This window comes from Pseudonaja textilis, chromosome 1, assembly GCF_049901715.1.
Source record: "Pseudonaja textilis isolate UNSWEBS1 chromosome 1, rPseTex1.2, whole genome shotgun sequence".
Classification (NCBI taxonomy): domain Eukaryota; kingdom Metazoa; phylum Chordata; class Lepidosauria; order Squamata; family Elapidae; genus Pseudonaja; species Pseudonaja textilis.
In genome coordinates, this window is record NC_141990.1 from 323,772,624 (window position 1) to 323,794,028 (window position 21,405).

Sequence of the window (21,405 nt, forward strand, 5' to 3'; positions counted from 1 at the left end):
ACTGATTTTTGGCCAGTTTCCAGCATTTACTTCCAGTTCCCATAAAATAAAAGCCCATTGGATAAAACTGATTCATTTCATGACCACTGCAATCCGCTTAATGACTGCCACAAAAAAAGAATTGTAAAAATTGGAGTGGTCACGTGATGATCTGCTTAACAACTTGCCATGACCATAAATCCAGGCTGTTATAAATATATAGTTATAAATGGGAAACTATTTGTAGATAGGTTTCTCTATGATGATCCTTCACTCTCAGTGCAAGAGCCAATCAGGTGTGGTGGGAAAGATGATTGGTCTAGGAGGGGGAAATCCAGTTCTAGACCTCCCTCATTCCTGGAAGCTGATTGGTTGAATTTGGCCTGTCCGTCTCTCTCAGCTCAAGAGCTAATAGGTGTAGTGGGGGGAGGGGGTGGATTACGAGTGGAAAGAGCTGGGTTCTAGTCCTACCCCATTTCCAGAAGCTGATTGGATGACACTGGTCCCTGCCCCCTCAGTTCAAGGGCCAATTAGATGTAGTGGGGAAGGGGCTGAACTAGGAGAGGGGGAGTTCTAGTTCGACCTCAGCCATTTGGAAGCTCCCTGGATGATTTTGGGCTGCTTCCCCTTTTTTTTTTCTCCTCTGTCTACCACATCGGGGTGGGTTTTGTGGAGAAAATAGGATCGAGCAGCACTGACTTCCTGAACAAAAAAATGGGACAGAGGAACTCTACAAACAGCCCTCGGCCTGATAGGTCTCCGGCAAAACAGCCTCTTGCCTGGCTTGTGTTTTCTCACAGAAGAACTTTAACATGCCTGTGCAACAGCGATGCGTCCTGTTTCTTCCCAGCCCAGCCCAGCCCTGCCCTGCTTTTACCTCTTCAGCAGGGATCGGACTACAACTCCCATCTGTCCAAACCATGGGGATCGGTGGATGAGAGTTGGACCGCCCGCATCCTCTAGTCTAGAACAGGGGTCTCCATAGGCAACTTTAAGACCTGCGGACTTCAAGTCCCAGAGTTCCTCAGCCTCTGGGAGTTGAAGTCCACACATCTTAAACGGGGGGGTGGGATTCAAATTTTTTAACAACCGGTTCTGTGGACGTGGCTTAATTGGTGGGCGTGGCTTGGTGGTTATGTTATTGGCTGGGCGTGGCCAACTCAATATCCCTCACATCGAGGCATGCATCTCCTCGCCTGGCCTCTCGTGACTGTGGGGGTGCTGCAACAGTCGTAAGTGTGAAAAATGATCATAAGTCACTTTTTTCAGTGCCGTTGCAACTTTGAATGGTCTCCACACAAGCAAAGTACCAGCAAAGGAGGGGGAAAAAACTCCAGAGACGTTCCAGAGACAGGAAGTCTAGTCCAGCCAAGAATGTAAAAAGGGTTAACGGAGAGGCAGTTTCTGTAAGCAACACCAGAATGTTTCCTTCCTGCCTTCCTTACAGGATTAGCCCAGTAATTTCTTCTAACAAATGGTTCTCCGAACTGCTTAGAATGTTAACAACCGGTTTCTAGCGAATAGGTGCAAACTGGTAGAATCCCACCCCTGGTCTTAAAGTTGCCAAGGTTGAAGACCCCTGATCTAGAACAGCGTTTCTCAACCTTGGCTGTTTGAAGATGAGTGGGACTTCAACTCCCAGAATTCCGCAGGCATTCTGGGAGTTGAAGTCCTTACCTCTTCAAACAGCCAAGGTTGAGAAATACTGATCTAGAAGAAGGCTTCCCATTCGCCAACTAGGTTTCTACAGCAAAAGAAGGCCTGGCCAGCCTCAACCTCTAACTTTGCATTTCTGCCGCACAATCACCCAAGTTCCGATAATCTTCACTGGAGGAAAATGTTGCCGTCCCCCTCCTCCTCCAAGGAGGAAAACAGAGTGGGGGGCGGGTGGAGAGAGGAGATTTACGTGCAAAAACAATCAGCCAGCTACTCCAAATTTGGCATTTTAAGACAAAGCATTCCTCGGCTTTTATCCCAAAGGTGTTTGAAAACATTTCACTTCCTTCACTTCTCATCCAAGAAACTTCTTCAGTTCTACAACTGATCGCGTTGTGTGTTGTAGAACTGGAGAAGCAAAACGTTTTCAAAGAACAAAACCAAGAAAGTCCAGTTGCCTTTTGGGGAAAAGAAAAATAAGCACCTTTGGGATGTTGGAAGAAAATATCCTTCTGGGTTCAGTTGCAAGTGGGGAAGAAAGACACTGGAAACATGGAGGCTGTTTGGAAAGACGGTTTAATGGTGGACAGGACCACGTGGCTTGGAGCTCCAGAGTGAAAAGGACGATCACATAATTCAAGATGTTGGGTGAAGGAAAAGAACAAGGGCTGAGATGCTGAGAGACCCTGGGTTTTATACCCTCTGTTGGGCCCCACCTTAGTGTTTCCTGTTCCTCTGTAAGAAATGCATCCCATTGGCTGTCAGACTCCCAGGGGCGGGGTCTTAGCTAAGTTTGTAGGCTTCGTTTGGACCGCATGGCTTCACCTGAGTGTTGGCTGATGTAATCTTCCCAGGCCAGGTGGTGAGATGGGTAGAGGCCTTTGTTATGTAGAATACTCTAGCCCAGGCCTTAATGGCCTGCCCATTAACAAGGGTCGGGGTGAACTTCTGCTTCTGAGATGAGTCTCTGCTTCTGAGTCTCTACTTCTTTTTTTAGGGGAAATATTCTGCCTTTTTAGTATACCCTAAAATATTTCACTTTCCAACAGGGGCAACTGTGACCTGGATGATTGAGAATCTCCATACACACTCGGCGTTGATCCGTTTGCAGCAACGGGCTGGGGACTCTCTGATTCGTGCAGAACCCCCCCCCCCCAAATAAATAAACCAAGTTTGGTTTTATAAGCCAGCTTTGCCTTGCCCTTGAGTGGTTGTCTTGGGAGCCTGCCAGAGCTGCCATCCACACACACCTGGCTGAGAGAAAGTTGGCAAACGTTTTTTACGGTGCGCAAAGCATTCCTCCCTGCTTACTTTATCGCCAAAGGAACCATGCCTGTGTGAACATCATTACTCAGGCATCCTTCCTCCCTGTGAGGCCTGCAGATACCCCATCCTGAGCCCTGACCTGTGGCTCTCCCCCACTCCTCCGCACAGCTCTTGCTAACTTGGTGCCTCCCACGATCCCTTCCCCCTTTTGGACTGCCACTAGAAGCCTTTCCAGCTTGCTTTCAAAGTCTCCCACTCGTTGGTTTGCAAAAGCCGACAGCGGCGCATCCTGATTTGCAGCACACCTCCAGCAATTCCTGGGCTGGGCTGAGTTTCATCTACACCTGCCAGCTCAGCGCAACCACGCTGGCCTCAGGATCACAGAGGCCCCAGGCGAAAGGTTGCTGGAGAACCAGGTTGTGTTTACTCGGTACCAGCGACGCCGGGCCAAAAATTATATATATATATATTCTCCCACAGAGTTACTTAGGATTCCCTACCGGAATTCTCCAGCTTTTCAGTTGTTCTCCGATCAGGATCTAGATCCCATTTGGGATCTAGACGCAGCAGGGTCCTGGGCCCTTTGGTTCTTCCATGCAAATACCTCCAAGCCGATTTGCTTCAGCTAATTCACTGGACTTCTAACTTTGTTAGAAGTTAGGACACAATCTTGTGGCCTGAAATAATGCTGGTCAGGATTGCCATCCTTTCACTCCTGCTTTGCCTTGCTAGATGCTGATTTGCCATGAACTATGGGGGCCAGAGGGCTGGAGCAAAAGTGGGGGTGGAATCTGAAACTAAACATTGTACCATCGGCTCACCACCCCAAGGCCACAGGCAGTGGTGGTATTCTATTGGTTTGGCATGCTTCTGCCAAGCCAGTAGTGGTGATGAGCATCGGAGAGCAAACCGGGTTCTCTCCAATGTTCTGTCTTGGGCCCACCTGCCTGCCTGGGCTGCCATACTCACCTTTACATCCTTCTTTTGAAGCGCAGCTGCTTTGCGCGGCACAGCAATTGCCGCATGGCAGCTGCTGAAGCGACAGGGGAGAGTGCAGGGTTGCAGGAGGGGAGTTGAAACACCCCTGCGCCTGCGCAAAGTCTGTGCCTGCGCAAAGCCTGTGCGCGCGTGCAAAGCGCGCCCACCAAGCCATGCCCACAGAACCGGGGGTAACCATGTTTGAAATGCACCACTGGCCACAAGGTGGGAAATGGAGCAGGGTGGCTCGCGATGTGGGGTGGGGGGTGAGGGAGGAACACAAAGGGGAAAGTTAACTGGGAAAGCTTTGTGTGCGAAACCTCAGATCAGGCTTGGTTTTATTGTAACCACTTGGCTTTTAGCGAAAGAATTCTTTTTTTGCTACACTTGGAGTCGAGAGTCTTTCTTTCCTAGAAGACCAAGTTGGGACAGGCCTGACACTTTGTCCTTCACTGCCTTTTAAATTTCTGGAAAACTTGCACTCATCCCCTATGGCTGGAGCAGTGTTTTTCAACCTTGACCACTTTAAGATATGTCAACTTCAACTCCCAGAATTCCCCAGCCAGCATAGCTGAAGTTGACATATCTTAAAGTGGCTAAGGTTGAAAAACACTGGGCTGAAGAATGTGTCACTACTGCCTGGATCTTCTGGATCTTTGTTAGAAGTTAGGACACAATCGTTGCATTTAATACATTTTGAGTAAGCTGAGCCCAAGGCTGCTGTGTCATCAACTAAGAAACAAGGACCTCATCCTAAGATTAATGGTTATGAGTGAGGGAAATACCCAGCTCTTCTGAATGATACCCCCAGAGGCCAGTTCAATGTATGACTTGCTCCCACCTTGTCGGTATTAAAGGTATCATAAAAAAGGCAGGAACTGTAATAGCAACGGATTATATATTTTTTTTTAGGGATTTGCTCTTCCCTAGGCAGAGGTGGCAGAGGAGAGAAACAGGATAGAGGCTGACGTGATTTCAAGAGGAAATAGTTCAGGAAGGCTTGTTGGGATGTGAAGTTGCTTGAGTTGTTCTGACTGAACATTTCGCCTTGCTGTCCCCGGACTCTTTCATGCTTACCCGACATGCTTAGAAATAGCCTTAACTTAATAACAGAGTTGGAAGGGACATTAGAGGTCTTCTAGTCCAACCCCCTGCTTGAGGGCCCCGACCTTTGGGGCACCAGGTACCAGTTTCGTGAAGAGAGGTTTTTCCCTGGACCAAAGGGGGTGCGGTTTTGCATCCTGCAGATCAGAGGTGGTATTCAGCAGGTTCCGACCAGTAGGTTATAATTTACTAAGTCTCCATTGCTATTACTATTAATCCTGCCATCTTTCTTTTCACCCTCCAACTTATGACTGACTGCAACTTCGTTGCTTATATCCCAGAGGTGGTATATTCAGCAGATTCGGACCAGTTCTAGAGAACCAGTAGCAGAAATTTTGAGTAGTCCGGAGAACCAGCTAATCCCACCTCTGACTGGCCCCTCCTACCCCCATCTCATCTCTGCCTCCCCCTGAGTCCCAGCTGATCGGCTGGGTCTTATGTTGCCCCGCATAGGAGAACAGAGCTGGAAAGCAGATTAGCGGGGTGGGGAGAGAATGGGGATTTTGCAGTATCCTTCCCCTGCCACGCCCACCAAGTCATACTATGCCCACCAAGCTATGCCCATAGAACCAGTAGTAAAAAAAATTGAATTCCACCACTGCCACGGATGGGACTTTGCTTGATTTACAACAGAAATTCTGAACTCTGTTTCTGTTAAAAGTTGAAGAATACCTGTTTAATATCAGTATATAAACGAAGCATCATCTGAACTGAAAGGCCTAGGACACAGAAGAATACAGGAAGTCCTTGACCTACGACCATGCTTGACCCCAAAATTTATGTTGTTAAGTGAGTCGTGCCCCATTTTATGAATTTTGGCTATTGTTAAGCGAATCTCTGAGGTGGTTAAGTGAATCGTGCTGTCATTAAGTGAATCTGGCTTCTCCCATGGACTTTGCTTGTCAGACGCCCCTTAAGAAGGTCGCAAAAGGGTAATCGCAGACCTCAGGGCGCTGCAACCCTCGTAAATACCTGCCAGTTGCCAACCGCCAAAGTTTGATCACATGACTGTGGGGAATGCTGCAGCAGCCATAAGTGTGAAAACTGGTCATAAGTCACTTTTTTCAGTGCTATTATAACCTTGAACGGTCATTAAATAAATGGTTGTAAGCAGGGGTGGGCTTCAAAATTTTTAACCACGGGTTCTCTGCCAGGTTGCTGGGTGGGTGTGGCCATGGTGGGCATGGCCTAGTCGGCCTCCTGCACCATGGCGGGGGGAGGGCGTTTTTGCCCTCCCCGGGATCTGGAGGCTTTCTTTCATTCTCCAGGAGGGTGAAAACGGCCTCCCCAGGCTCCGGAGGCTCTCTGGAAGCTGGAAACGGGCCCATTTCCGGCCTTCCTGAACTTCCGCGAGGCCCGTTTTTTGCCCTCCCTTCTGCACGCACACATGTGGGGACTCCTGGGAGGGGAGGGGCAGGGTGGATGGGGCCAGCCAGGAGTGGGATTTGGGGGTTCTCCGAACTGCACAGAATCTTAGGTAGGGGCTCTCCTGAACCCCTGCGAACCCACAGCTGCCACCCCGGGTTGTAAGTCAAGGCCTACTTCTATTAACCAAGTAATAAGCAAACATGGGTACATTTATTTATTTATTTAGAGCACCTTTCCTGTGGGTTAGGAAGAACACATCAAAAAGACGTGATTTTATTGTTTTTAATTTTAAATGACCCAATTCCAGGCGTAATTCTACTGGAAGTCTGTTCCAAAGAACTGGAGCCAGGTAGGAAAAAAAAATATATTTTTAACCGCACAGTAGCTATTCTGGTAGAATCACCCAGCTATATATTTCCTCCACCCTATACTCCTTCCAAGCCTAACCACTTGACCAATTTTCCATTCAGCATCAACAAAAGTTTGAGGTCCACCTCGGAACAGATCCTAAATTTTGTCTACCAAAGCTGAAAAAAATGGCTGCGGCTGTGCAAAATTCACGGGCAATGTTTGCAACCCTGCGTGGAGGGTTTTGCCCTCCCAACAGGACTACTTCGCACATGCCCTAAATGGGACTTGGAGTTTGGACAGGCCCCGAAAAGCAAGAATCGGAAGAGGAAGCTCTTTGCTGGACCAGGGTCCACTCGATAGCCTTGAGACCCAACCACCCCGTGGTAAATTCCGCTCAACTAAACCATTTGCAGACTTGTTGTCTTTCTGGAAAGCCGCTTCCTTCCCATCACAAACGTAAAAAGCAAAAGATCAAAAAATCCCCACATCGCGTTCCCTTCTAATTCCACCCTGCGTGCCACGAAACCTCGCTGCTAGCAACGTTGTGTGCCAGGGTTTCTAGACTGGCGGCAGATGGTTTTGTCTGCCTAGCTCTGCCTGTTTGGCCTGAAATGATCAGAAATGGCAGATGTTCCTGGCTGCATCATTCTACACACACACACACACACACACACACATGCAAAAAAAAAAAAAAAACCACCCTGAATCCCAAAAATCAACCCTCCTCCCATTTCCTGGCATGGATGCTTTGCTCTGAACCAGTGTGGGGATCCCAACACCCCAAGACTGTCAGATTTTGAGCTTGTGGGTTCGTTGCTGTAGCTCACAGCCCCGGCCTCACACCTTTCTCTGCTAAAAACTGGAATTCTATGCTATTCTATTCTATGGATGGCAGAAGTACAGCAGATGGCAATCAGCAATTACCCAGTGCCACAGAGGCTAAGGCCCAGCGAGATACCATCTCTGCAGAACCTGAGTTGCTAGCTTAAGGCATTCCTTTTGATCAAAGATTAGAATTTTGGGCACGGCAATCGAAGGAGATCTCCTACCCAATTTGTATCTCGTAAGGAAAACCAACCAGGGCACCAAATGTTAGCTTCCCCACTTCCCCTGGTTTTTTTTTAAAGGCTAAACTTTGCAGGAGAGGAGTTGCAAGAAGCAAATCAGAATTCACCGAGAAACCCTCTCTTCCGTAGGTTATCCGAGGTAAGCCAAAGAGAAACTTTGGACTGCGTTATCTGAGGACTATCTAATTCTGACACTGGCTCTTTTGCCCTGCGCATTAAAATAAACTTTGGATTGCTTGAGTCATTAGAACTCGCGGCAATGGCTCAGAAGAAGCAGATTACAGATTTACTATGTGGGTTTTTCTGAATGAAACTGGAACACCTTTTGTACGCTGCGTTTTTTTGTTTTTTTTTTCAAGGCACTGATTAATTCCATCACGAGTTATTTATGCTGCAAGTAAGTGGAGAGAGTTTGGCTTGCAATGAGATTCTTGACGACCAAACTGAAAACCCAACATAGTGTTGGAAATTGAAACCCACTCCTCTCCTGGAAAATTGAACTATCCTAGGGAATATAAAAAAGGCAGAATATTTCCCCTAAAAAGAGTAGAAACTCAGAAGCAAAAACTCACCTCAGAAGCAGAAACTCAGCCCTCCGCCCCACTTTGCTAATGGACCATTTCTCTGGCCAAGGCCAGCCTATTTTACATAACAAAGATCTCCAGATAGAGCTATAGGAATTGCACAAAGCCTTTTTGTTACATCATCATCCAGCAAGGCTCAACCAAGCCTGGGACTCAGGACAGCGTACAGAGTTGCCCCTGCATGGCCCCATGGGAGTCTGACAACCAATCAGAATACAAGCTCAAATTCAAATCCCAACAGAGGGTATAAAACCCAGGCACTTTCAGCAACTCAGCCCTTCCTTCTCTGGAGCTCCAAGGCATGTGGTCCTGTCCACCATTAAACCATATTTCCAAACAGCCTCCATGTTTCCAGTGTCTTTTTACCCACTTGGAACTGAACCCAGAAGGATGATTCTTCCAACAATAGCAATGGCTGCTAGTTTGAACTCAGAACATGTCTATGGAGGTTCTCAGCCATCCAGGTCATGGTTGTCCCAAAGGTGCTTTTTCAAGAGGCAACTGGACTTTCTTGGTTTTTCCTGGAAGACGTTTGAAGACATCACCTATCTCCAGTCTACAACACAGTCCTTTCAGCAGTGCCAAGAAGGTTCCACACCCATTTGCACAACTCAGCTGACCCTGATGACACAGATGAAACTCCAAGTGGTCTCAATGTCTCTCTAAAAGGATGCAAATGACCAGCTGTCCGCAAGGAGTGTAGAAACCCTTCCTTTCCTCACCGTCCAGCCAGAGCTGAAGAAGCTTCTTGGATGAAAAGTGAAACATCTTCAAAGAAAAAAACAAAAAGTCCAGTTGTCTCTCAAAAAAAGCACCTTTGGGGCAACCCAGTAGAGGGGTTAACTCAACCAGCAATTTAACTATGTTACCCAAATGTAGCAACTATTTAATTGTTTCAGGGTACAATTGTGTAAGTAGTCCTTGACTTATGAGCTCCACTGGGACCAGAATTCACTTTGTGAAGCGAGGCACATTGTGAAGTTAGCTGAGTCACGCCCAATTTTGGGACCACTTTTTGCCGTAGTTGTTAAGCAAATTTTATTTATTTATTTATTTGTTTATTTGTTTGTTTGTTAATCACTTACAAGATAATAAGTACAAGGATAAACATAGTTATGAATACATGAAATGAATACATATACGAAAAATAAAAGAAACAATAGGACAGGGACAGTAGGCACGTTGGTGCGCTTATGCATGCTCCCTACAGACCTCTTAGGAAAGGGGTGAGGTCAATAGTAGACAGTCTAAGGTTAAAGTTTGTGGGGTTTGGGAAGAAACCACAGAGTCAGATAGAGTATTCCAGACATTGACCACTCTGTTGCTGAAGTCGTATTTCCTGCAATCAAGTTTGGTGCGGTTAACCTTGAGTTTGTATCTATTGTGTGCTCTTTTGTTGTTATGGTTGAAGCTGAAGTATTCATTGACCGATAGGCAGGGGTGGGATTCTACAGGTTCGCACTTGTTCGCTAGAATCGGTTGTTAACATTCTAAGCAGTTCGGAGAACTGGTTGTTAGAAGAAATTACTGGCCTAATCCTGTAAGGAAGGCAGGAAGGAAACATTCTGGTGTTGCTTACAGAAACTGCCTCTCCGTTAACCCTTATTACATTCTTGGCAGGACTAGACTTCCTGTCTCAGAAACTTCTCTGGAGTTTTTCCCCCTCCTTTGCTGGTACTTTGCTTGTGTGGAGTGACCATTCAAAGTTACAATGGCACTGAAAAAAGTGACTTATGACCATTTTTCACATTTATGACTATTGCAGCATCCCCACAGTCACAAGAGGCCAGACAAGGAGATATGTGCCTCGATGTGAGTGATGTTGAGTGGGCCATGTCCAGCCAGTCACATTACCACCAAGCCATGCCCACCAACTAAGCCACGCCCACAGAACCAGTTGTTAAAAAAATTGAATCTCACCCCTGCCGGTAGGACATTGCAGTATATGTTTTTATATACTATACTTAGATCGGACCGAAGACGGAGTAGTTCTAGGTTTTCCAGGTCTAGAATTTCAAGTCTGGTGGCATAAGGTATTCTGCAATGAGTAGAGGAGCAGAGAACTCTTCTTGTGAAATATTTCATGGTCGTTAAACAAATCCAACTTGATTTTACTTGTGGGGAAACCAAGGTGGGAAGGTTGCATAGGGAAATCACATGACAATAGGACACTACAACAGTTGCAAATGCAAGTCAGTTTCCAAGAGCCCAGATTTTGATAAGGTTAAACACATTCTATACTGTTGCCGTTCTTCTTAAAACAACGAAATAAAGGGTTTGAGCTGGATGGTTGCTCCCAGCTACAATTTGCTGCTTTTGGCAAAGATAATTCACAAAGGGGGCGGGGGGGAGTTGTGTTTGTGTGAAAGTGAGCCACCCGAGGGCTGCATGGAAAGACAATGTTCAAAGGAGGCACATAATTTGGTGCATTTTGCTCACCCACAAATTAGCTCAGATTCACGGATGGAGGAGGGGAGGCAGGAGGAAAAGGGAAAAGGAGGAGGAGAAGAAAGAGTAGGACAAGGAAAAGGAGGAGGAAGAGGAGGAGGAGGAGGAGGAGGAAGAGGAGGAGGAGGGGAAGGAGAAGGATGGAGAAGGAAGAGAAGGACAAAGGGGGGGAAGGAAGAGAAGGAAAAGGAAAAGAAAAAAGGAGAAGAAGAAAGAGAAGAAGGAAAAGGAAGAGGAGGAGTAACAGGAAAAGGAGGAGAAGGAGTGTTAACTCTAATCAAACTTCAAATTCTGTGCTGAGGCTTGTAAACCAGCTTCATAAATTAGCTAGTCAAGCAGGTTGCGTGCACATACCTAATGCCAGTCCTTGGGGTATTTTCCTCTCACTTTTTGCACATGACCTGTGAAACCTGGACTGGGATGAGAGATACCTGTTGAAATGCATCAGATAATCTTATTTTTTATTTAACCCTAACTTTATTTAGTTTGGCCATGTTTCACTTATTTTGGCCACGTCGTGCATGAATTCACTGGAGAAAGCAATTATGCTTGGAAGAGTTCAGAGGTGGTATTCAGCAGGTTCTGAACGGTTCTGGAGAACCGGTAGTGGATATTTTGAGTAGTTCGAAGAACCGGCAAATACCACCTCCTCAAACCGGCCCCCCTGTCCCCATCTATTCTCTGCCTCCGGAATCCCAGCTGATCGGCTGGGTCTTTTTTTGTTGCCCTGCACAGGAGAACGGAGCTGGAAAGCAGGTTAGTGGGGTGGGGAGGGAATGGGGATTTTGCAGTAACCTTCCCCCAGAAGTGGGGAGGGAATGGAGATTTTACAGTATCCTTCCCCTGCCATGCCCACCAAGCCACGCCCACACAACCAGTAGTAAAAAGAACATGACAAAGAACATGCTGTTCAAAGCTGGCACCACCCAGTCAGAGCATAGAAAAACTCACACAAGTCGTGCAAGACTGGAAGCGAGGGAGGGACTTGGAAGTGAGGGAGGGACAATCACTTAAATATGAGCCAGCAGTGTGCAACAGCAGCCAAAAAAGCCAATGCAATCCTAGGTTGCATTAACAGAGGGATAGAATCCAGATCACATGAAGTGTTAGTACCATTTTATAATGCCTTAGTAAGACCACACTTAGAACACTGCATCCAGTTTGGGTCAACATATTATAAAAACGCTGTAGAGACTCTGGAAAGAGTGCAGAGAAGGGCAACAAGGACAATTAAGGGACTGAAGGCTAAAACATGAAGAATGGTTGCAGGAATTGGGTATGTCTAGTCTAGTGAAAAGAAGGACTGGGGGTGATAATATAGCAGTATTCCAGTATTTTGGGGGGAGGTCCCAAAGAAGAGGGGTGTGTGTCAACCTATTCTCCAAAGTACTAGAAGGCAGAATAAGAAACAGTGAATGGAAACTAATCAAGGAGAGAGCCAACCTAGAACTAAGGAGAAACTTCCCAACAGTGAGAACAATCAACCAGTGGAACAACTTTGCCTCAAGAAATTGTGGGTGCTTCATCCCTGGAGGTTTTTAAGAAGGGATTGGACAGCCACTTGTCTGGAATAGTATAGAGTTTCCTGCTGGAGCAGGGGGGCTGGACTAGAAGACCTCCAAGGTCCCTTTCAACTTTGTTATTCTGTCAATTAGACCTGGCTCATAGCATTGCCAAGAGTCAGATATGACTGAATGGATAACATCATTATCAATGTTATTTGATTTCCTCGGCCAAGCTCGGGGAACCTGACCTATGGGAGGGAGTCTTCTCCCATCTTTTTCTGCCAAACTTGGCAAGGTGGGTGGGGCAGGGTTTCCAGGTGACCCAAACTGGCCTGCGTAATCTTTTTAATGCTCTCAAGCAGAGGTCACCAAACTTGGCAACTTGTGGACTTCGACTCCCAGAATTCTCCAGCCAGCTATGTTGAAGTCCACAAGTCTTAAAGTTGCCAAGTTTGGGGACTCCTGCAACACTCCTAACTGGGAAGGGAAAGATCCAGAGGGCCTTCAGGATGAGTCGCTGCTGAAGGGTAAAGCCTCTTGGTCGCCTCGCTCTGAGTCAGAAGGGCTGGTGGGTGTTGCTCCCCCCCCCAGGCATGGCCCAGCGGTGACACGATGGGGCTGTCATGCAAAACACAGGGACACACTCACAACCTAAGCATTCCCACGCCAAGGCAAGGCGTGCCAGTGTCCCAGTTGGTCCTTAGCCAGAAATGTAACACTGCCCCTGTCATCCACCCAGCCCGGAGGAGGTGGGAAATTGCACCCAAGTACACCAGTGCCCAGAGCATGCCTGCAGCCAATTCTCTCTCTCCCTCCCTCTCTCTCTCTCTCTCTCTCTCCCTCTCTCTTTTTGTGTGTGTTTTAATTTTCTCTGAAGGCAGAATTGGAAAGATGCACACACATACCATGTGCAAGAAAGAGAATTAAAATCCTGGCATGGGAAATCCCAACCGTGCGCCCAGTTCATTTATTTTATTTATTTTGCTTGTCAAGCATGTATGAGAAAACAATAAACATGTAAGTATAAACAGGTATAAGTATATGCATAATAAATGAGTACGAATCAATGGGAACAGTAGGACAGGGACGGTAGGCACGCTGGTGCGCTTATGCACACCTCTTTACGGACCTCTTAGGAATGGAGTGAGGTCCAGAGTAGACAGTTTAAGGTTAAAGTCTGGAGGGGTTAGAGGATGTAACAACAGAGTCAGGTAGTGAGTTCCAGGCATTGCCCACTCTGTTGCTGAAGCCATATTTTCTGTAATCAAGTTTAGAGAGGTTTACTTTGAGTTTGTATCTATTGTTTGCCCGTGTATTACTGCCGACGAAGCTGAAGCATTGACAGGTAGGACACTATAGCAGATAATTTTGTGTACTAAGCTTAGATCAGACTGTAGGTGGTGTAATTCTAGGTTGTTCAGGTCCAAAATTTTGAGCCTGGTAGCATAAGGTATTCTACTGCGAGCAGAGGAAAGGAGTTCTCTTTTCGTGAAATACCTCTGGACTCGCTCTATTGTATTAATGTTTGTTATACAGTGTGGATTCCAATCGTTCACAGATATAATTTTCGAGATCTAATTTCCGATCGTAACCTCCCCGGCTTTTGCACTTTGTAAAGGCCCATGTGCAACACGGACGTGAAGCGAAGTACACAAGTCAAAGTTAAACCAATACGTTTTACAAATGAATGAATAAATTCAACTATTTTTTGGGGGAATCCATCGTTTTAATACCCAGGAAATTTTGCAGAAGGGCCAAGTTCGGTTCTTTTAGACGCTGCATTTTTCAGTGGAAACTTTCCAGTGTGGTTTGAGAACAAGGTTCACGATACTAGAAAGACATTGCGATTCTAGAACAGAGTGCAGAGAAGAGCAACAAAGATGATTAGGGGGCTGGAGGCTAAAACATATGAAGAACAGTTGCAGGAACTGGGTAGGTCTAATCTAGTGAAAAGAGGGACTAGGAGTGACATGATAGCAGTCTTCCAGTATTTTGAGGGGTTGCCCCAGAGAAGAGGGGGTCCAGTTATTCTCCAAAGCACCCGAAGGCAGGTCAAGAAGCAACAGATGGAAACTAATCAAGGAGAGAAGCAATCTAGAACTAAGAAGGAATTTCCTGAGAGTGAGAACAATGAATCAGTGGAACAACTTGCCTCCAGAAGTTGTAAATGCTCCAACACTGGAGGTTTTTAAGAAGAGATTGAATAACCATTTGCCCAGGATGATATAGGGTCTCCTGCTTGAGCAGGGGGTTGGACTAGAAGACCTCCAAGGTTCCTTCCAATTAAAAAAAATCTATTCATGTGGTCATGAGAGTTAACAACTTCATGGCACCCCAATCAATCAATCAATCGTTAGTACAAATAGTCCTCAATTTACAACCATAATGGAGCCTGCCCATCAAGGCCATAAATCGTGATGTTTGTAAATCATTCATCATGTGAATGATTGGATTTTACGACCTTTTATGGGGTGGTCATTAAGTGAATGTTGCAATTGTGGAGTGAGTGAATGGATTTGGCCAAAACACAGAAGTAGTTGCGGGTTTTCAGCAAGACTGTCGCAAAATGTGGTCACCTGACTGTGGGATGCTGCAGACGCCCATAAATTCAGGCCAATTGCCCAGCACCCGACATGCAATCATCCTAAGCTACTGGTCATAAGTTGAGGAGTTCTTGTATTTCTTAATTTTATTTGCTCATTTCAACAGGTTTCCTTTCCAAGGATGGCTTACTAGAAATTGAACACACTGGTGTCTTTGAACATTTGGGTGCTTAGAAAACAACAAGGCTAATAATGAAGGCTAGATGAGAGACAGGCGAATCGTATAGATCAGTGGTCCCCAACCACCAGGCCCCAGACCGGTACCGGTCCGTGGATCATTTTTTACCAGGCCGCAAAGAAGTGGGCACCGCCATCTTGTTTCGACGGCGCTTGAGAAAGTGCTTCCAGGTGAGCTTGTCAGTCGGTTGGAAAGCGGCGTTTGGGTGCTGGAGGAATCCTCGCGCCTTAGTTTCATCGAGGGGGTGGTGGTGGTGGCTTCGAACGAAGAACCGTCCCGATGGCGGTGGAGTCTCGCGTTAGGAGGAGACTAAGAAAGAGCCTGAAAAGCCCATCGACAAAGGTACAAAGGAGGAGTTGAAGGTGGCGGGGAGAAGCGGGGGATGGCTGGCTGGCCGGTCGCTCGGCTCGCCTTGCCTTGGTCGTGCGCGCTGATGCTGGTACCGGTCTGTGGATCATTTTGTGATGCCGGTACCAGGCCGTGGGACAAAAAAGGGTTGGGGGCCACTGGTATAGACAAGACAGAAATCTTCTGTTTCCCCTTCTTTCTGTACTGAAACATAGGAATATGTAAAAGAACAGGTGAAAAAGATATCTAGGAAAGGAACTGATTTGTACACAAGGTATTTTCAACCAGAATCCCCCATGACCATGCAGCCTGCATTGTCTCCTCCTCCTCCTCCTCCTCCTTCCCCTCCTCCTTCCCCTCTTCCTTTTCTCCTCCCCCTCTTTCTCCTCCTCCCCCTCATCTTGTCCTTTCTTCCTCCTCTCCCCGTCTTCCTTCTCCTCCTCCTCTTCTCCTTTCCTCCTCTTCCTTCTCCTCCTCCTTTCCTCCTCCTCCTCTCCCCCTCCCCCCTCCCCCTCCTCCTCCTCCAACAGAATGGGTGTAGATCTCTTGCATCTGGCTGGGAATTATGGAAGTGGTATTCCATCCATCTGGAAAGCCACAGACCAAGAGCTGATTGAACGATTTACACTTTCCCTCTGGCCCAACGGGTCCTCCCAGCTCTGCTCTCGTTTCCACCCACTAATGGGATTCTTGGCTGCCACCCCGTCTCTGCCTTCTCTGCCAATCTCTCTCTCTCTCTCTGTGCTTCTTCTCTGCCTTTGCATGACGGGCGCTGCCACAAGTTCTTCTTCAAAATCATGGTTATCCTCATTAGGGAAGCATTATGGGATGAGCCAAGCAGCCCTGGAAGGAGGAAAGGGATGCCTCAGAGACCTGTCAGCATAACCATCCGAGCTCAGAGCTGGGCCAGTGCTGGATTCCAATAAGCACTGGGCCACCCTTCCTGAATGCCCGAAGACTGGCCAGAAGGGCGGGTGACAATGCTACGGATCACACACACACACACACACACCAACAGGGAGCAACAGCTGCCAGTAGCAGTGCAACGTGGCTGGCTTGGGAAATGATTCAGGTGGATTACTCGCAAAGGGAAATCTGGAAACAGGTTTCAGTGGGGTCAGCCAGATTTCTTCCACAAGGCTGAAAACAACTCCGAATATACAATGCCCTTTGTTTTCGGAAGAAGAGGAAAGAAATCCACTGGCTTAACAGCTTGGGAAACCATGACTAAGATTTCACAGGGTGCCACCACCCCAGTTAGATTTTTATTCTCCGACGCAAAAGATTCGCTTGATCGCTTTCTTTAAAAGCGGCTTTCTTGTGAAATGATTGCAGATGGCGGGAAGGACCATCCTCCTCATCCTCATAAGCACAAACTGATTACAAAGCTAAAAATGAATCCACTGCTCAATATGTAAAAAATACGACTTACTTTGTATCCGAAAAGTCATGGGAACATAAAAGTGGAAAAAGTTGTCGAAAATAAGAAGGTGAAGATCTTACGGGACTTTCGAATGCAGACGGATCATCATTTGGAACAGAACATGCCAGATATCACAGTTGTCGAAAAGCGAAGTGTACAATTTACTGATATCGCTGTACCGGGAGACGCCAGAATCGAAGAAAAAGAACTGGGGGGAAAAAAATAACAAAATACTGTGTCTTGGCCATCGAAACTATGCAGTTATGGATGTGTGGGAGCGCCATCACTTGAGACCTTCAAGAAGAGATTGGACTGCCATGTGTCAGAAATGGTGTAGGGTCTTCCGCTTGGGCAGGGGGTTGGACTAGATGTCCTACAAGGTCCCTTCCAACTCTGTTATCTGAAATGTGTTACAGTCAGGGGTGGGATTCCACCAGTATAACAACCGGTTCGATGGCAGAGCCAGGTTTTGGGGGCTCTTTCGGAAGCGCTAGAGCAGGGGTGTCAAACGCAAGGTCCACAGGCCAGAGTGCTTAAATCTGGCCTGTGGGTCAGGCCTGGAAATAACAAAGGATTGGCCCGCAGTGCCTCTGTCAGGCCAAATGGGGTGCGCAGAGACACATACGGGCCGGTTTTGGCCTGGACGGCCTCCTGCATCACTTTCCAGTCAAAATGGGGCTCGGGGGGGCATAGCCCCTTCCCCCCCATGCCCTGTTTTGGCCAGCAAAGTGTTGCAGGAGGCCATCCGGGCCACACGCGGGGCCCCTTTGTGTCCCATTTTGCCGGGCAAAATGTTGCAGGAGGCACCCAGCCTGTCTTCCCCTCCCACCCGCGGAGGAGAACTACAATGTTGACCCAGCCCTTGAACAAATCCAGTTGGACACCCCAGTCCCAGCCTAGAGGCTGAGGAGGGAGGATCTCACCTTGAGGGGCATGATGTTTCAGAGCCCTGCTAAGCGAGGCAGCCGTTAAATGAATTGGGCCCCATTTTACGACCTTTCTCGCTACAGTTGTTAAGTGAATCCCTGTGTTGTTAAGTGAATACCAAGCTTCTTCAGTGAATCGGGCTTCCCCATTAACTTTCCCTGTCAGAAGTAAAAGGGGATTACATGACCCCAGCATGCTGCAACCGTCATAATTACTAGTGACGGTGAGAGGGATCTTGGAGTCCTAGTGGACAACCACTTAAATGTGAGCCAGCCGTGTGCAGCAGCTGCCAAAAAAAGCCAACACGGTTCCAGGCTGCATAAACAGAGGGAGAAAATCAAGATCATGTGAAGTGTTAATACCATTTTATAATCGGGGGTGGGATTCTACCGGTTCGGAACGGTTCTTTAGAACCGGTTGTTACGATTCTGCGCAGTTTGGAGAATCGACAAACCGTGCTGGCCCCTCCCTCTCCGCCCACCCCTCCCCTCCCCGTCCAGTCAGTCCTTATCGCGCATGCCCGACATCGCTGACTGCGTTTTTCCCCACCCAATCACTCCTTAAGGTATTTCTTTCCCCTCCCGACAATCAGCTGTTCCGATGATCAGCCGTGCCGGGATCACTTTGCTGTCTTACTGCTTCTGGGTGCTCCATTTTTTGGCTTCCTGGGCCCCAGGGAAGCTTCCTGGAAGCAAAAATGGCCCGCCGAGGCTTCCCTGAGGTCCAGGAGGCAAAAAAAAAAATGGGGTGGGGGGGTGCTGCAAAAAAAGATAAGAAGCCACGCCCACCTAGCCACGCCCACAGAACCGGTTGTTAAAAAATTTGAATCCCACCCCTGTTTATAATGCCTTGGTAAAGCCACACTTGGAATACTGTATAGAACTAAGGAGAAATTTCCTGACAGTTAGAGAACAATTAATCAGTGGAAGGACTTGCCTCCAGGAGTTGTAAATGTTCCAACATTGGAAGCTATTTTTAAAAAGAGTTTTTTTATTTTTGGACAAACATACACAAACAAAACATAAAACGTAAAAACCATCTTCCAGTTGCATACATACATTGTGTCGGTTGGTTACAAATTTTTTGTGCATCCTCTCCATAATCCTCACTTACAATTGTTTGTATAAATTGTCATATTATCAATCTAATATATATGTATACATCATTATCATTGTTAATCATTTTTTTGACTAAACTATTATTCCCTCATTTGATATGAGATATTCAAAAATTTAAATTAATTTATAATAAAACAATTCATATTATCATCCTAAATCCATCCAATAGTAATATATCTTTATATTATATTCTGTATAATTCTATTATCCTTATACTGTAAAATTATCTAACATATTTCATTTCCATATTTTTTTTCTAACCATTGATAAAATAAATCCCATATCTTATAAAATTGTTTATCTTCTTGTTGTCTAATTTCAAATGTCAATTTACTCATTTCAGCACATTCCATTATTTTCTTGATGACTTCCTCCTGTGTTGGCATTTCCTCATTTTTCCAATTTTTAGCAAATACAATCCTAGCCGCTGTTAATACATTTAGAATCAAATATTTCAATTCCCTACTGTATATTTCTGGTAAAATCCCCAATAAAAATATCTCTGGTTTAAAGTCTATGTGTTTCTTGGTTATTTTTTCCAACCATGTGTGGATTTTAATCCAATATCTTTTAGCTTCTGCACACGTCCACCACATATCGTAATATGAACCTGGTATCTGATGACATTTCCAATGTTTTTCTGATTTATTCTTAAACATTCTTGCTATTCTCATTGGGGGTAAGTGCCACCTGTAAAACATCTTATACACATTTTCTTTATATGCTGTTGACATTGTCATTTTATAATTTTGAGACCACAATTTTTGCCATTTCTCTAAATCAATCCCATATCCAAAATTTCCCCCCCCCCAAAAAAAAACACTAGAAGTTTTAAAGAAGAGATTGGACAGCCATTTGTCTGAAATGCTATAGGGTTTCCTGCTTACGCAGTGGGTTGGACTAGAAGACCTCAAAGGTCCCTTCCAACTCTGTTTTTCTATTCTATTCTAAACATGAGTCAGTTGTCAAGTGTCTGAATTTTGATCACTTGATCATAGGGATCCTACGGCGGTCTTAAGTGTGAAAAATGGTCACAAGTCCCTTTTTCCCCCAGTGCTGTTGTGACTTTGAATGGCTGCTAAATGAACGGTTGTAATTCGAGGACTATCTATATTTTGCAACAGCTGGTTTGCGGCCCCTACTGATTCCGGGGAAAAAAAAAGAAATAAAAGGGCTCCCTCATCTACCTTGACAGTCATTCAGGGATTTAGAGAGAAGAGAAGCTAGAAAAAGTAGGATGCTCAAATATAGTTAGTCCTCAATTTACAAAAATTCGTTTAGTGACCATTCTAAATTACAACGGTGCTGAAAAAAAATGACCATTTTTTAACATGACTGTTATGACATTCCCCCATGGTCATGTGATCAAAATTCAGACGCTTGGCATCTGACTCGCGTTTATGACGGTTGCGGTGTCCTAGGGTCATTGCCACTTTCTGACAAGCAGTCAGTGAGGAAGCCAGATTCACTGAACAACCTGTGTTACTAAACTAATCAATTGCATTGTGACAAGAAAGATTGTAAAAATCACTTAACAAATGTTTCACTTAGCGGCATAAATTTGGGGCTCAGTTGTAGTTGTAAGTCAAGGACTACCTGTATATCTAACATTAAACCTAAAGATGTTTAATCTTTATATATAAAAGCGAAATGCCACTCACGCATCATCACAAAATCTCCAGAACTGTAAAGCCTACAAACTTGATATTTGGCCCGTAATGGCTTCTAGGTGCTCGCTAAGAAAGGATTTTTTGAAACGACCATCATCAGAGCATTAGTATTTCGTATATTATTATTAACATCCTCTAATGCTAAGGAGTTCTACTCCCTCTCCCCACCTGAAAAGAAAGAAAATCTCTTCCAAATACAAAACACAAGCAGAGGAGTTTCAGTTTCAGACCACCAAGCAGCTTTAGTACAGAACAGTTGAGCTAAGCCACGCCCAAGCTCCTTGCTGTCTCCTTCTTGCTCACACAGCAAATAATGTTTCAACTCTCCCCCAAACTGACAGGATGCTAGCGAGAGGAATACCGATGGATGCTGGTAGGCAGAGGCAGAATTCCCCCCCTTATTTTCCTCCCCAAAAACTGAGCCCAATCACATAGTTTCGTAGCGAAGCACGGGTACCAAGCTAGTGTTAAGATATATTTGATGTTTGGTTTTTTTTTCCTTTTTTTGTACACAGTTTTTTTTCCTTGGTTAGTGTTTGGATGTTTGTTTTTCTGTTCTTTGTTTTCCTCTTGTTAATAAACAAAAATAAATACAAAAAAAGGAAAGAAAAGGTAGGATGCTGAATTTGGGGCTTTGGAGAGAAGGTGAGGAGGACGAGGGACCAGGAGACCTGAGACAGCTAAGGGAACTGATTGCTAATCCAAGTGTTTCCATGAGTGTGTCTGCCACGGCTTAGTCATTGGAGTATTTGGGGCAGTTTGTCATAGAGTGTCTCATTTTTGCCAAATTTGGCTGTCTTTCCTGCTGACACCTGATTCACCCCCCTCCCCC

General features: G+C 46.0%; 1 long non-coding RNA gene across 1 annotated transcript in view; it reads left to right on the plus strand.

Moving 5' to 3' along the window:
- Nucleotides 1-21,405, plus strand: part of LOC148128384 (uncharacterized) — a 604,018-nt gene that overhangs the window by 170,047 nt on the left and 412,566 nt on the right. The gene's annotated exons all lie outside the window — the stretch shown is intronic.